The 17,610-nt window shown below is 38.2% G+C and overlaps 1 non-coding gene and 1 pseudogene across 1 annotated transcript; both read right to left on the minus strand.

Moving 5' to 3' along the window:
• Positions 1 to 302: 302 nt before the first annotated feature.
• LOC148977683 (uncharacterized) lies at positions 303 to 11,994 on the minus strand (annotated as a pseudogene).
• On the minus strand, positions 5,339 to 5,411 carry trnar-ccg (transfer RNA arginine (anticodon CCG)). The gene has a single exon. It is a non-coding gene; the product is annotated as a tRNA-Arg (tRNA).
• Positions 11,995 to 17,610: the final 5,616 nt, after the last annotated feature.

Below are 17,610 nucleotides of genomic sequence, written 5' to 3' on the forward strand. Positions count from 1 at the left end.
GGTTCTAGCAGGGGGCTCGTGAGAGCGGCCTGCCGAAGAGCTAGCGCGGCGGGGTAGGAACAAGTTCATGGCCTGGGTCGCTTTCTGTACCTCGGAGAAGCGGTCAACGATGCCCGTGACGGCAGATCCGAAGAGGCCGGTCGGAGAGATAGGCGCGTTGAGGAACACGGCGCGTTCTGAATCTCTCATGTCGGTAAGCGTGAGCCACAAGTGTCTCTCAGCGACACAGAGGGCGGCCATGCATTTTCCCAGAGCTTGAGCGGAGGCTTTAGTGGCGCGAAGGGAAAGGTCCGTAGCGCTTCTCAGATCCGCGAGGATGGGCGGGTTCCTACCGCTGCTCGCCATTTCGCACAGGATGTCGCTCTGCAGCACTTGGAGGACTGACATTGAATGCAGCGCTGAAGCGGCCTGTCCGGCGGCAGCATAGGCGCGAGCATGAAAGGTAGAGGTCGCTCTGCACGCTTTAGAAGGAAGCGTAGGGGAAGAACGCCATCTAGCAGAGGGCGGGCAAAGATGAGCGGCGACCGAGTCCTCGACGGGCGGCATGGCGGTATAACCCTTTTCGGCGGCTCCGTCCACCGAGCGCAGCGAGGCAGACACATCAGAGCGGTTTCGAGCCGAAAGAGGGGCATTCCAGGACTTAGTGAGCTCGTTGTGTAGCTCAGGCAGGAATGGTGCAGCCCGGCTGCAGGCGGGGGCCGGGCGCCGGTGCAGGAATTTACCATCCATACGGTTCGGTGGTTGCTCAGGGGGAGGAGACCACTCGAGACCCAGGCGGTCGATGGCCTGTGAGAGGAGACGCAAAAGTTCCTCTTCGATGCCGGCGCGAGTCCCCGCAGACTCTCTCGTCGAAGAGCCGATCGACGACCAGTCCTCGCTGTCAGAAGCGTGCAGCGAACAGGAGTCCTTCTCATCCGCGCTGTCGTTGGAGGCGACAGAGCGGCCACTCGGCGGCAACTGTATGTCCGGCTGGGGCGGAGAGGGAGAGCGGTCGGTGGGCGGCAGCGGCGGCCCGCATGGATCCGCAGGGGGCTCCGGCAGCCTCTGGGAGCGGCGTTTCTTCTTCCGCGGCGAAGTGAGAGGCGGCGCGGGAGCGGTTTTGACCGCCTGCAGTCAAGCCCGCAGGGTGGACAGAGGCAGATCCTCGCAGTGGTCGCATCCTCCGTTGGCGAGGGCGAGCTCTGCGTGTTCCACTCCGAGACAGAGAGCGCAGATGGGGTGGCGGTCTCCTTCCTCGAGTGAAGAGCGGCATGAGCCGCAGGAAATTCGAGGCATCTTGAAAAAGACGCTCGAGCTCTTTTGTGAATGGAATAAAAGGATACGGCGTCGGATGGCGCTAGCTTGCTGGGCGGCTGAAGGTGGCAGACGGCCGGCTTCCTCAGTCTCCGGAGCTCGCTAGAAGATGCCTTTTCGACGACGGCGGCTTCTTCCCAGGACAGCGGATGAGTGTAGCTCGCTGAATGATGAAGAATCGACGAACTAGTCTGGGAGAGCTACTTTTATACACTGTAGCCACGCCCCTTTCGGCGGGCTCTGACGCAATGAGCGAGCGCCGTCCGCTCATTGGCCGCGGGCTCAGCACCGCTCTCCCATAGGTTCGTGCATTCTCCCTGAGCGATCCAATGAGCTGCTAGTTAGCCCGCTCATGGTCTGCCTCAGAGAGACTGCGTTGACAATGATTACAAAATTATGGAATAATTTTTTGGCTTCAACTTCTCAGCAAAGATGAATCTTTCCCGTAGCGTAAGCTAGCTTACGCAATACGAGAGAACCTCTCGTAAGAGAACAGAACTCTAGAAATCTTTCCATTAGTTCGCTACAAATTAATGGCACTTTGACAGATAACTCTAAAGAAATTGCCTCTTTCTGTAGTAACTTTTATTCTAAACTATATAAATCTAATTACTGTAAGGACTCAGCCTCTCTTTTCTTTCAGTCTTTAAAGGAGGTTAAAACAATATCTAAAGATGAGCAGCTTGCCTGTGATAAAACTTTAACTATCACTGAGGGGATTGAGGGCCTTAAAAATAACAAATCTCCTGGAACCGATGGCCTAACGGCCGAGTTTTACAAAAACTTTGCTGAAGAACTAGCACCGTTCCTGCTAAAGATGTTTTTGGAGAGTATTCAGTCAGAAACTTTGCCTTCTAGTTTAACACAAGGACTTTTAACTCTGATACCTAAACCCAAAAAGGATACAACTCTGATAGATAATTGGCGACCTATTTGTCTTCTTAATAATGATTATAAAATTTTAGCTTCGGCTCTGGCCAAAAGAATTAAGTGTGTTCTGAATTCAGTTATTGATGAGACTCAATCGGGATTTATGCCAAAAAGACATATAGCAAACAATATTCGACTTGTTCTAGATTTATTAGATTATAGTGATTTAGTTGATGATGGCAGTTTTATTCTTTTTGTTGATTTTTACAAAGCTTTCGACTCTGTTGAACACGAGTTTATTTTTCTAGCTCTCCAAAAGCTTGGGTTTGGTGATCCATTCTGCAAGTTTATAAGAACTCTGTATAACAATGCCAACTGTTCCATTTAAGAGATGCTCTTAAAATACATGTTAAAGGGAAAAGTATTATTATAACTCATTTTAGTAAAATAATAATAATTCTGGAATCCCCCAGAATTATTGAACTCCCTCTGAAATTTTTTTCATCTTGTGTGTAAACAAAATGAAAAAATAATTTGCACCTGGCTTTATCATGTGGCTTTATTAGGCCTTATAAATATCATCTTGTGATAAATGTATTAATATATATCTAATTTTCCATCTCATGATTTTCCTCTTATGTGGTTTGGCCTATGTCTTATCTCCTATTTTGGTCTGAAACATGACTTGCATAGGTTTTAAAAACAGTGGGGAAAAAACTCTCTTCTATTGATTTTTTTATCAGATACGTGATAGGAGAAATTTATTTATGTTTTTTTAAAAAGAGCATTGTCCATTCCCCAAATATCTTTACTTTTAGAATCTGTCAATTATTGTAAAAAAACAAAAACAAATTCAAATTCGTTAAATCGCTAAATTTAAAATTTAGCATGTTTGTTCATGTGAAATAAAATCAGACCTCGTTCATAAATCAATACAATCAGATCAATACAATACATCAGTTTCCAGATATCCTTTAATATCAATTTATGACCTTTACAACTCCTCCAACCAATTACTTTATGGTTTGCCAGAGTCTTTTAATGTTTCCTTTTGCTTGTTCAATTAAGTTCATAAAAAAATGCTTTAGTTTTTTGTAACAGTGTAGTAACTTTTTTTGAGCTCCTTGTACAAAAGTGAGTCTATTTAAGTGCTGCATCTCTTAATCTCATTAAATTCCACATAGTCTCATTCATCCAGGGAATAGATGGTTAAATGTCAGCAATTAGTGAGCAACACACAGATGCAGTGGTGCAGTAATTCTTATGTAATGAGGAAACAGGCATGTGCTTGTAGAGTATTTTACAATGAATTGGGCTCAGAAAATCATAATCAAGTTCTGAGCATGATAAATATATAAAAAAAAGGTTTTTAGCCTTTCGAGGGAGAATGAAAGAAAGATATACCTTGTGCTTAATTTATTGGGGAATCACCTTATTTTGGATAACCTGATTTGGAAATTGTGGGTCTTAGATGGTGGGTCAATAATCTTGGGACTTTTCTTGTACTCCTATAATAAAATCACCCCCATTTATTTTTAAATGTGGTTACAATCAAATCGGGCACTGTGTTACTAAGCAACAAAACAAAGTCTTTGGAATATACAGGGGAAACTCGAAAATTAGAGTATCGTGCAAAAGTTAATTTATTCAACTTAAAAGTTGAAACTAATATATAGACTTATTACATAGAAAGTGAGATATTTCAAGCCTTTATTTGTTATTATTTTGATGAGTGTGGCTTACAGTTTATGAAAACCCCAAATTCAAAATTAGAACATTGTGAAAAGGTGTTCATAGCTGTAAGCCATAATCATCAAAATTATAACAAACAAAGGCTTGAATTGTCTCACTTTGCATGTAGCCTAATGAGTCTATGTAATATATTAGTTTCACCTTAAGCTGCATTACTGAAATAAATGAACTTCTGCACGATATTCTAATCTTCTGTTTCCCCTGTAAAAATCATACCATAAAATTATATTTTTCACAGAATGTGTTCCATAAAATTGCCTTCCACTCTCCACTTCTCCCCCACCAATCTCAGAAAAAGTTTTTATTTCTAAGTAAAATACCTATTGTTCCAAAGAGATGTTATGTTGGGTAAAATTGTGCTTAAACATCAAATTCTAGTGTAAAATAACTTGCCAATGAAAGTCTGACATTAGACAAGTTCAAGTTCATTACAAGTTCGTTCACAAATGAGCCTTGTTAAAGGTTCTATAAGCGATGCTGGGCCAAAACATTTTTTGTCACATACATCAAACGTCTCCTCACTATCGGCTAGCTGCCTGTCCCCTAAACACACTGTAAAAAAACGCGGTCTCTGTAGACACCACAGGCTCCACAAACGGCAACAAAAACAATCATGTCTTACCCGGACCACGAAACCTAACAAACAGTGTTCCAGCCAATCACTGGCAAGAAGTATTTGAGGGTGGGTCTGGGGGGTTAGTGAGCGTGCACATGAAGGGTGTGTGTGTGTGTGTGTGTGAAGGAGAGCAGCGAAGCATCAGAGGGAAGTTTGAAAAATGGCCGACACACGACCAAAGAGACGTCGTTCTGAGGAACAAATTAAAAAGAAGAAGGAGTCGGATAAAGAACGTGCGAAGTTCCGAATTTACATCGGTAGCAAAGCTTTTAAACGATGGCGAGAACTCCGGCGGCAGAAGGGCTTCCAGTCCGACATTCAGGTTGCTCTGTTTTTGCTTGACAGGTCGGTAACGTTAAATTGTTTTTTTTTTCTTTTAAATTGACGCTTATGTTCGCCAAACCCACACAAGGATATAATTAGCTAGAACTATGCACGTTCACAATTATTTCAGGAAGCACGGAAGGGAGGGGGAGGAGATGAGATGAGATGCGGAGGAGGGAGGGTCTAGCTCCGATTTGTTTGAAAATATTCGAACGTCAACACCCAGGATCGCTTTGAGAACCTTTAAAACTCAAAACACTGACATTCAGTGAAGGTTGAACATATTAGTTCAGGGGGTCCAACCAAAGTGTTTTCCAAATTAACTCGTAATCAAATATAAATTGTTCAAAATGATCTACAAGACTACAAGTCTTCAAGCATGAAAATCCAACAAAACAGCAAAGCAAAGCACCAATCGTTTAAATAGTATAGGTCTACTATTTGACTACAGTGCAAAAAAAAAAAAAATCCACTTAGTTTTATCGACCCAGATGGGACTCGAACCCACAATCCCCAGCTCCGGAGGCTGATGCCTTATCCATTAGGCCACTGGGTCAACACAACACAGTAATAACAATCATGGTAATTTGAATTATACTATTTTTTGACAAACATATATGTAAATTATACAAAAGGCTGAAGGGTCTGTGTACGTTTTGATAGTTTGTTTTTTCGTTTGAAACAAAAAACAAAAAAATGAAAAACCACCTTTTTTTCGTTTTTCGTTTCAAACCAAAAACAAAGAAACCGTAAAAAAAGAGCCGTTTTCCCGTTTTTGGTTCTGAATCCAAAAACGAAAAACGAAAAACGAAAAAAACAAAATCAAATAACGGTACCGATTTTGTTTTTTTGAAAGTCCTTTTTCCATTTTTCCGTTTGAAGATCTACATTAAAACAAGGACAGGGTGGCCACGTGACCCGGAAGTAATAGTAAATATGGCCTATCAAAATAAAAGCCAAGCTTTTAGAACGGTCTAATAATACTGTCTATGATCATAATAATAGCACTAACGTTATACCAGATTAACGTCAGAAGAAAAAAAATCAATGAATAAATAGAAACCTGGACCGGAATAAATATGTTAGCAACAGTTTATTACAGCTATATTTAATATCATGCCTATCCAGACATCACTAGTCACGTTTAATGAGCGCATTGTTTGGCTCAATACAGTTGGTAATATAGGTTGACCTAAGAACTTATTATGTGTGCAGAGTTGTTGCTGTTAGCGCTTCTACATTATATAATTAAATTTATATTTAATGTGGTTTCCACCGTAATGGACAGCGTCGCTCACGTTATACAGTGTTAATAGAAATGTATTGAACAGGCTAGTTAGGTAATAGACTAGTGATAGTAGTTAGTTTGTTAATAATACAATCAAAAACGACATATGTGAAGTTTCTCAATCTCAGTCCATTAATAATCCAACGAAGTTTAAAACCTAGCCTAGGGCAGTTCAAAACGATTACAAAAACATACCAGTAGGTGTCGCACTGTGTCTGCTCTGCTGCTGTGTGCGAGCTGCTGTCATGGAGATATGGTCTGAGTGAATACTCGATTCTGATTGGCTGCAGGGTGTCCGTTAAAAAGTGATAGAGGTTTCTGGTGACAGTAAAGTAGTTCTGGTGAAACTGCCTGTTTACCATTCGAAATGAATAAATAAATGCGCTGCCCACAACAGCTGTGAGTAACCATAGTAACAGGCAGTCAAAGTATCCGTTAACAATTTGCTCTATCAAAACAAACATCTAACGTTAGTTAGATATTCCATAGCCTACTAATACAACAACGAGCGACTTCGTTATTTCTTTTAACATTTATGGAGAATATGACAACTTTGACGACTGGGATGCTGCTGAAGAAAGAAAAAATGTAAATAAAACGGAGAAACGTCGCAAAGAAAATTACACCGCTGCTGCTGCTCTGAATGAGATCCTGCGGGAGTTTTACGCAGCAGACAACCAAGTCAGGAGGAGAGTACAGCGTTTCAAGCCTAAGAAGCCTGTTTGATTAATTGTTTTATGTGTAATTTAAAAAAAAAAAACTATGCCTACCTTTGTGTTTCATGAAAAAAAAATGCATTTTTGAACCTGAAGGGTTCTACAAGCTGAGCGGACTATAAATCTCCGGTTGCTAAATAAACCAGGCGAGTTATAATTTGTAAAAACTTGATTTAGCCTAATTAAAATATAAACATAGCAGCTAATGTTTTAAAAATGTTTTATTTGGCAAGTGACCATGGTATAAGCAGGTTAATGCCCTTCGAGGTGTCCATGCATTGTCAGGTTTTAATGGACTTCGGGCAACCGTCCTCCGCTCCGCGTCGGCCGGTTCACGCTTCGCCGTCGTCCATTAAAACCTGACAATGGACACCTCGTCGGGCATTAACCCTTACTTGTTTTGCACAGAGGATTCTTTAATACCAAAGCGAAAATATTTAGCCTAGTTGCATGAAAATCATACATTTATGTATTTTAAACATGCATTCGCGTTTAAGCTGACATAGACGCGCAATATAGCTATGTTTAAGCGTAAATGGCGCGACCATGGGCGCGAACGCGCTTCCCGAAGAACAGATTGCGTGACCGCTGTAGGCTATTATAGGCTACTGAGGCAGCTTTGAAAAGCTGTCTGTGGAAAAATCTACAGAAAAGTTTGGGCCCATGGTGGGACTATCATTGGATACCACCTGATGAATTTTGTTTTTCTAGCACCTCATATTCATTGTATAATAGTCTTCTTTGAAATGTGTACCTTGAAATAGGGATGGAGCTTCATGAAGCAATGAGGCTTTCCCCTATGGATATGGAATGCCAAAGCTGACTTAATTAAAAATAAATATATACATAAATAAATATACGAAGAAATGTAAAAAAGCAAAAATACAAAAATAAATACATAAATAAATATACGAAGAAATGTAAAAAAGTACAAATAAATGAGTATTTATACTTTTATTTCCATATTTATGTATAATTGTATTTTTTCACACATTTATTTATTTATTTATTTCTACATTTTTTCATTTATTTATTTCCACTTTTATTTATTTCCACATTCATTTATGTTTTTATGTCTACATTTATTTATTTTCACATTTATTTATTTCTACATTTATTTATTTCCACATTTAATTATTTCCACATTTATTTATTCCAACATTTCTTTCTCCGTATGTTAATGAGGGGGGCGTGTTTTAACTCAGACAATCGAGCTCAGAGTGGCAGTGCTGAAGCTTTGAGGCCACAGTGAGACCTTGTGGTGTTTGACCAAACGAAACGCAAGAGCTGTGCAGGCAATATCACATTTAAGTCATTTGTATCACCCTAAAGGTAGCCTTTAACCCTTAAAGACCTTAATAGCCTTTAACTGTAGCCTATGTAGGGTAGGCTATATAGGGTAAACTAACATAGCGCACATGAACAGAAACTGTCTTCAAGGTCAGGGGATCTCTGGATAATCCGTAATTCGTTTGTAATTATAAAACGAAAATACCGTTTTTCTGTTTTTTGTTTCAAATAGAAAAACCAAATAACCGTTTTTGGTGTCAGAATCAAAAAACGAAAAACCAATTAAAAACTGCCCGTTTTTCGGTTTTTTGGAGATCATTTTATCGTTCTTCCTTTTTGAACAAAGAATGAAGAGAGTCTTTGAACTTCTGTCAATTCGTTTTTCGTTTATAAACAAAAAACGGAAGTCACGTGGTCCATTCCTTTTTTGGAAGCGAATGTAACCGGAAACACTTTCAAAATAAAAGTAACTACAGAGATGATTGTAGACTAAAACTGAACTAATATAACTTTTTTTAGTACAACTAAAGTAGCACTGGGTGTGAATAACACTTTAGTTAACTGAAATAAAAATTAAAACTAATAAAATAATAACTCTGGCTGTTAGGGAGAATTAAACATTTGTAAAAAAAAAAAAAAAAAAAAAAAAAAAAACATTGGTGAATAGGGCCTACAGCTGTGTAGCCTATGCTATGAGCAGGGCTCTGCATTGCAACTCTTTCGCTAGCATATATGGCCTAAAATGTTTTACAAGCATAGTGGGTGAGTGAAGACTAAAATCTACTGTAGCTAAATGTTATAAGGTTATATTATACTTTTATACATTTATAGTTCCTCCTCCAGGTTGTGGTTATTAGCCTCTGCAGTGGACAGATGTAGATTTAGCCAGAGCCAGGATGTCACTGTGCAAAAACATAATTTATAAAATATATATTTCATAAATCATATTTTTTTAAATAAAAAACTGAACTTCACCTGCCTTCCAGCTCCCCTTTATACTATAGCACTATAGCTGCTAAAAACTCTTAGCTTCCACCATCTACTGTTACCCCTTCTGTGTCAAAACAAAACTCTTCCAAAACAAATCTAGAAAGTTTTAAAACTTTTTATTTTTCCTTTGCATTTTTCTCCAGTGTAATATTATTATGTTAGTTAAGTAGATTAAATATGTTTAACCCTTGTGCATCAATTATATTGAGGTCCGTATAATTGATTGACAAAAATGTCCGTGTCAAAAAACTGTCATAAATATGTGAAGCTTGGAGCACAGACTTAAGTTGGTATCATTTTAAAGAAGACCCATGGCAGATTATTGCTGAAGTAAACTAAAGCTTAATTAAAATAATAAGTAAATCCAAAAAAAAAGTTATATAGGTATAAGTTTATGAAAATTATTTATAAAAAAAATCTGATTTATAAAATATATATTTTATAAATATATATTTTATAAATCAGGTTGAACTCTAAAACTGCAAGAAAATTGTAAAACTGTAAAAAATCTAAAACTGTAAAAAAAAAAAAAAAAAAAAACTCGTCATTATCATCACTGTAATATATTGGTCAAATATGAGTTACTTAGTCTAAATAATTTAATAAAACACTCCAATGTGTCTTTGATACATAAAATCATTTATAGTGCTACTGCTCCCCCTCTGAAAAAGTTTATGACACTTTGCTCTGAAAAAACAGAGCGATTAACTAGAAATGTCACAAGAGGGAAGTGTAACCTCCCTCACCGTAAAACTAAATTTGGGAGCTCCTCTTTCTCAAACATCTCTATGAGTCAGTGGAATACGCTCCCCACTGAACTTATTTTATGCACAGATTTTAACACATTTACGGGTTTGTTAAAGAGTTGGTTGCTAAGTAAGCAAGTTTGCACACATTGTTAAGATTGTGTGTGTGTGTGTGTGTGTGTGTGTGTGTGTGTGTGTGTGTGTGTGTGTGTGTGTGTGTGTGTGTGTGTGTGTGTGTGTGTGTGTGTGTGTGTGTGTGTGTGTGTGTGTGTGTGTGTGTGTGTGTGTGTGTGTGTGTGTGTGTGTGTGTGTGTGTGTGTGTGTGTGTGTGCGTGTGTGTGTGTGTGTGTGTGTGTGTGTGTATTGTTGGGATTGTGCTATACTGTGTTTAAGATGCTGTTGGGCTGATGGTCTCCCTATGTCATTATTGCTACCTGTATACCTGTATCATAATCATGTGTTTTCAGAATCATGTGCAATTTTAAACTTAATTTTAATTTGTTATACCTGCCCAGGGACTACAGGTGGAAATTAGCAAATGTTGCTACAACCTGGCCCAAGACATATTCTCTTGTTTTAACAAGTTTAATGTTTATTGTGCATTGTCCCTGTTTCAAATAAATAATTTCCTTCCTTCCTTCTGTAACCCCTCACACCCGGGTCCAACTCGACCCGCTCCGAGCGGGCCTCGAACCCGGGTCACCGGCATGAGAGTCGGGCGCGCTAACAAGGAGGCTAAAGACTGCAGCCTCTAGCGTCTGTCGCTAGAGCGCCTATTGAGATCGGGGAGTGAGGTTTACTCGCACAGCAACTACTAGCTGGCCTCCGTTACACTCACCCCCCTAAACCTCACTCTCATCCGGGTCACGGCACCAATGTAACCCCTCACACCCGGGTCCAACTCGACCCGCTCCGAGCGGGCCTCGAACCCGGGTCACCGGCATGAGAGTCGGGCGCGCTAACAAGGAGGCTAAAGACTGCAGCCTCTAGCGTCTGTCGCTAGAGCGCCTATTGAGATCGGGGAGTGAGGTTTACTCGCACAGCAACTACTAGCTGGCCTCCGTTACACTTCCAAAATCAAAACCATGCATCTGAATAGGTTGTGTTCCAAATTTGAGTTGGATGGGCCTATCTCAACAAAAAAAAAATTAGCTTTCGGTAAGAGTTTGTTTGGGTGCAGTAACAGATTTTCCCCATTGGGTGCCAGCAAAACTCCACTGGTGCACACAGTGATTGGATTTTAGATTTGCAAATGAGTTTTTCTCTCTCAAATATTACAAGTACACAAACACATATACACACACAAAAAATGTATTACACACATACAAACCACACTCTGACATCCACCCACACAATTATTGTTACAGTTTTTTCTGATTGCTTAAGCACATTTTTTGTAACTATTGGCTACTTTTGCAAAACTCTACACACAAATAAGAAAACCTTTCACCCAATTATCAAAACATTGTAGTTCTCTTGCAAAAGCAAACACAGCTAGATTAACTCTAAACACCTTCGGAAAAATTGTGTTTTCGTATCAAACAGTAAACACAAGCCATCAACTACTAAGCACACAATGTGCCAACTACACACTGATGGTATGAATACAAAACACATCTGGCTTTTGCTGTCTCTGTGTACAGATGTCAATTTGAGGTCATACTTTTGTCATAGTGTCATGTAAACATACAAGGATACAAACTTCAAGTATTGGTGTTTATTCACACTCATAAAAACCAAGACAAAGTCAGAACACAAAATAGTAATTTAAAAAAAAAAAAAAAATCAGCCTACATCATGTCGTCTTTCTGGGTTCGGCCGCAAAATTCCGTCCACATCGCATGCAATATCCTCCGGTCCAAGGCACCGGGGAAAATATGTCCTTGAATGCCGTATCCAGGCCTGACATGATGCCTGGTCAATATCTCCACATGCCTCCTCCATTGCCTGGAAAAGGGCTACCTGTTGATGAGGATGACGGTCGTACACTTTCCAGAACTCCTCAATGGGATTTACTGTACGTAAGAAGGGAGAGTATGGAGGGAGGTTGAGTGCCATGAAGAATGTGTGGTCTGTAAACCAGTTGCGGATTGTCCCATATGATGACATATCGGGTATGCTCTTCAACTCCACATCCTCTCCCTCTGCCTCTTTGTCCTTTTCTAGCTCCTTCCTCCAACTTCTTCACCTCCACATCCTCTCCCTCAGCCTCCTCTGATTCTCACTCTTCTCACTCTTACTGCTCCTTCCATTGTACTCCACACAGACAGCTTACCTGTGGCTTATTTATAGTGCTTAGGCTGATTGCAAAGTGAACTCATTTTCTAAAACAGTTTTCACATATGAAAGTGAGCCAGACAGTTGGCAAAATAGCGTTAATGATAGCCATACATGTGTATAATTTTGCTAGAAGTGTGTTGGAAATTTGGTAATTGAGTGTAAGCATTGAGTTGTGTTTAAAGTTCTGCAAAAAGAGTGTTGTGCAGTGAATTCTGCCTACAGTTTTGCAAAGTGTGTGTTACAAAATTGCAAACTGAGTGCAAAGCAGTTTTTGTGCTCTTAGTTTTGCAAACTCAGTGAGTGGTTTTGCTATACGTATTAATAGTTTTAGAAATTGTGCTACAAGAATCACGATTAGCGCTTAAGCATTCAGAAAAAAACTGTAATAAGCAGAAAACAGGAATAAAGCAATATTTGTCTTATAGGCCAAACCTGGACAACTGGCACCATCTGGTAAAAAAAAAAAAAAAAAAAAAGTAAAAATACAAATTTCGGAGCCTTGCCAACAGAATAAAACAAAGAAAATATCTTAACAAAGTTGCATCATTTTATAGTTACAGTTTTTTTTCAATTGCTTACACACTAAAAATTAAAACTTTCCCACTATTAGCAAACCTTACACTCAAGGAGCAAAACACCGGCCTAGATTTGCACAATTGTAAGCACATTGTCAGCTTCACCCTTTTTGCAAAACATTACACTCAGTGATTTGTAAAACTCTACACACATTTTCACACCTTAGACACAGATGAGGATTGTGAGGTTACTTCCTTGTCATAACAAAGCCCCAGTTTGCCATTGACCACACTAATAAACGAATTGGATATTCACATCCACCAGGTGTGGAAGCACAGATGTGCTAATTTGAAAACGCAGCACTCAGGTGTGCTATAAAAGGCAGCAGATGAGTCTTCAACAAAAAAAGAAGGATCTAGAAGAAGAAGAAGAAGAAGAAGAGTGATAATAAGAGGGGGAGCTCAAAGAGGACATGAAGGCCCTTACGAAAAAGAAGTATATTTCAAGTTCATTTTATGTAGTATACTTACAGTTTTTCTCGATTGTTTACACACATTTTCTGAAAGAATGCCTCATATTCTCAGAACTCTACACACAAATCTAAAAACACTCACACAATTGGCAAAATCCCTCAATTCTCCTGCAAAATGAAACTTTACATTCAAAACAATGTTATTTCTTCTCAAAATCTTATTTTGTTTTCAAATGACACACACAAAACATCATATGAATAGACATTTATAAGAACCAGTTGAACACTGATGTGCTCAATGTAAAACACTATGATCAATGGAAACACTTCTTCTCCATTCATCATAATGACTTAGGCCTTTTTTGTTCAGTGTGACACTTACTACAGACATTTTACATACATAAGTGTGTTGTAAAATATTTGAGAATATTGTTTTTTATACCCAGAACACACAAATACACGGTAACAAATATATTTTATTTTTCCCACAAAATCAATGGGAGATAGATCCCACATTTTGTATAACCCAACCAACACAAAGTTGCACATACAGTGGTCTACATGCAAAACAACAGAATTTTTTATGCTGTTACAGTAAAAAAAGAAATTATCTATGCTGCATCCTCTCTTTGGTTTTGGTATTTTATGCTAAAGCTCTGATTGCTAATTGTAAAACTGTGTCAAATGTGTTTGCCCATGTGACGAGTCAGTGTGAATATTTGAATGGCAGTGTGTTCCTCATGAAAACAAGAGATTTTCTGCATGAAATTGTGCCAAATGCAGAGAATTGTGTGTAGTGGTTTGAAAAACGTGTGTTTTAGAACTGCAATTTGAGTGTAAAGCAGGAATTGTGCTTGTAGTTCAGCAGAATTGGTTCAGGGAGTTGGTGAATGAGTTACATGTTGTGGTCATTGTGTCTCAAGTACCAGAAAATGTGTGTAAACAATCGAGAAAAACTGTAAGTAATGTTCAAGTATATTTTTAAGTATACATTATGTAGTAAGTATACTAATGTCACTATGTACTAGTAGTAAACTTGTAAGTGTACTTTTTTAATACCGCGTCCGCTTGGGACTAAATTGGCCCACTTTTAGTACATAAAAGTATATGTTTAAGTGTACTGTAAGTGTAACAGTAAGTGCACAACTAGTTCATAATTGTATCTCATGTGTACTGCAAGTGAATTTATGGGTATACTAGTAGTTTACTTTTTTACTGTAATACTTATACAAGTATACTTTGAATACTTAATTATACTTTTAAGTATTTCTGGATCAAAAGATTGAGTACAAGAACAGGACAAATATACTTGCTTTTCTCTCAGTATAAGTCAAGTACATTTAAGTGTAATTTGAAGTATATTTCTGAGAAGTACATATAGTATACTTCTGAGAAGTACAGGAAAAATAAACTGAAAGTATACTTTCTTATTTTTAGTTTAAAAGAAGTATACTAATAGCACACTTGAATAAACTTCTTTTTCGTAAGGGGGAGGAGGACGAGAAGGAGGAAGAGAATTGTGGTAGAGGATGAAGAACAGGAGAAAGAGGTATAGAAGAAGAGGAAAAGAAGGAGATAGAGAAAGAGGCCTAGGTAGAGGTAGAGATAGAGAATGACTTGAAGAGTTGATAGAACCTGAACAAAGAAGACGAGGACCAAATTTGACTCCGTGCAACACTTATTGACCATGTTATCAACCATGGACTGACACTGATGGAAGCTGGACAAAGAGATCAACCAAATCTCTGGTTGATACTGTAACTGAATAGTTACAATATTCTTGACGCTTTTACATTAGTTCAGAGTCAAGTATGTACTTCATGGAGTAATTGTAATTTGTTTACAGATATTATTTGTTTCATTGATTTCATTTTTGGTTAATTGCTGTAACTGATTATGCTAAGAAATACTGTAAGTATTGTAATAAATACTTGAAATATTCAGTCTGCAGCATCAGTGTTGTGCAGTGCTTGTTACGTTTATATATTCGTGTACAATCTCCCTATATCTCAAACTAATCAGAATGTTGAGTTTGTCACTTTTTTTTTTTTTTAATTTTCATCTTTTTTTCAATTATTCCTTACAATGTCTGGCCAAAAAATCTAGCACATGCTATTTCCTAAAAATAGTTTTTTACAAATATGTTTTTATTTATCACAGCAGTGTGAAACTGGGTGCAATAGTGTCTGATCATTGAGGATTGTGTTGGTTAAATGAAAACTAATAGCATTTTCACAAATATGTGTATATCTTTTGACTGAAGTGTGTATGTTTTGACAGAAGTGTGTCATTTTGCAAACAATCTAGGAATTATGCAAATTGAGTGTGGTGTTTGGATAATTGTCATTATATTTTGAAAAAAAGAACCCGGTTTTCAAAATTGCGTGTAAACAATTGAAAAAAACTGTAAAACAACACCTGTTGCTTTGTGTAATGAAGAGATGTGGATTGTAGATGAAGAACGTTGTGCATCAAAAATACCATATACGTAATATGCACTTTATTGCATTCAAGAACTAAACCCTTCCTTAGTGCTTTGACTGGATAACATGTGTTGTTTCATGGCAATGCACATATTTTCTAACTTATTCTTCTTTGGATTGAAAAGAAAAGATAAAACACGCGTGCATTTCATGCATTTCCATTCTACAACTAATTAATTTGTGTTTTGACGAGAAAACATCTCAAGAGCGATCGCTTTACAATGCACACACTAACTTGTTCCTTTGTGCAACGAAGAGATTTGCAATGCTTGTGCATTGCACATGCACGCAATAACTAACCTCTGCGCAATGAAAAGAAAACACCTAACATGTGTTTCAGTGCATTGCATGATATATCTAACTTGCTCCTCGTTATGCATAAGCACGCAAATAACTAACCTCTGTGCAGTGAAAAGAAAACATCTAACATGTGTTTCATTGCATTGCATGACATATCTAACTTGTTTCTCGTTATGCATATACGTACACGCAATAACTAACCTCTGTGCAATGAAAAGAAAACACCTAAGATGTGTTTTATTGCATTGCATGACATATCTAACTTGTTCCTCGTTATACATATTCACGCAATAACTAACCTCTGTGCAATGAAAAGAAAACGACTAAGATGTGTTTCATTGCACTGCATGATCTAAAATGTTCCTCGTTATAACTATTCACGCAATAACTAACCTCTGTGCAATGAAAAGAAAACATCTAAGATGTGTTTCATTGCATTGCATGATCTAAAATGTTCCTCGTTATAACTATTCACGCAATAACTAACCTCTGTGCAATGAAAAGAAAACAACTAACATGTGTTTCAGTGCATTGCATGATATATCTAACTTGTTCCTCGTTATGCATAAGCACGCAATAACTAACCCCGGGGCAGTGAAAAGAAAACACCTAAGATGTGTTTCAGTGCATTGCATGACATATCTAACTTGTTCCTCGTTATGCATATGCACGCAATAACTAACATCTGTGAAGTGAAAAGAAAACACCTAAGATGTGTTTCATTGCATTGCATGACATATCCAACTTGTTTCTCGTTATGCTTATGCACGCAATAACTAACCTCTGTACAATGAAAAGAAAACACCTAAGATGTGTTTCATTGCATTGCATGGCATATCTAACTTGTTTCTCGTTATGTATATGCACCCAATCCTCTGTGCAATGAAAAGAAAACACCTAAGATGTTTTTCAGTGCATTGCATGACATATCTAACTTGTTTCTCGTTATGCTCATACACGCAATAACTAACCTCTGTGCAATGAAAAGAAAACACCTAAGATGTGTTTTATTGCATTGCATGACATATATAACTTGTTCCTCGTTATGCATATGCACGCAATTACTAACCTCTGTGCAATGAAAAGTAAACAACTAAGATGTGTTTCATTGCATTGCATGATCTAAAATGTTCCTCGTTATAACTATTCACGCAATAACTAACCTCTGTGTAATGAAAAGAAAACACCTAAGATGTGCTTCATTGCATTGCATGACAGATCTAACTTGTTACTCGTTATGCATATGCACGCAATAACTTACCTCTGTGCAATGAAAAGAAAACACCTAAGATGTGCTTCATTGCATTGCATGACAGATCTAACTTGTTACTCGTTATGCATATGCACGCAATAACTTACCTCTGTGCAGTGAAAAGAAAACACCTAAGATGTGTTTCAGTGCCATTGCAAGACAGATCTAACTTGTTTCTCGTTATGCATATGCACGCAATAACTAACCTCTGTGCAGGGAAAAGAAAACACCTAAGATGTTTTTCAGTGCATTGCATGACATATCTTGTTCCTCGTTATGCATATGCACGCAATAACTAAACTCTGTGCAATGAAAAGAAAACAACTAAGATGTGTTTCATTGCATTGCATGATCTAAAATGTTCCTCGTTATAACTATTCACGCAATAACTAACCTCTGTGCAATGAAAAGAAAACACCTAA

The sequence above is a fragment of the Pimephales promelas genome, chromosome 8 (assembly GCF_988280905.1).
Source record: "Pimephales promelas chromosome 8, fPimPro1.hap1.1, whole genome shotgun sequence".
NCBI lineage: Eukaryota > Metazoa > Chordata > Actinopteri > Cypriniformes > Leuciscidae > Pimephales > Pimephales promelas.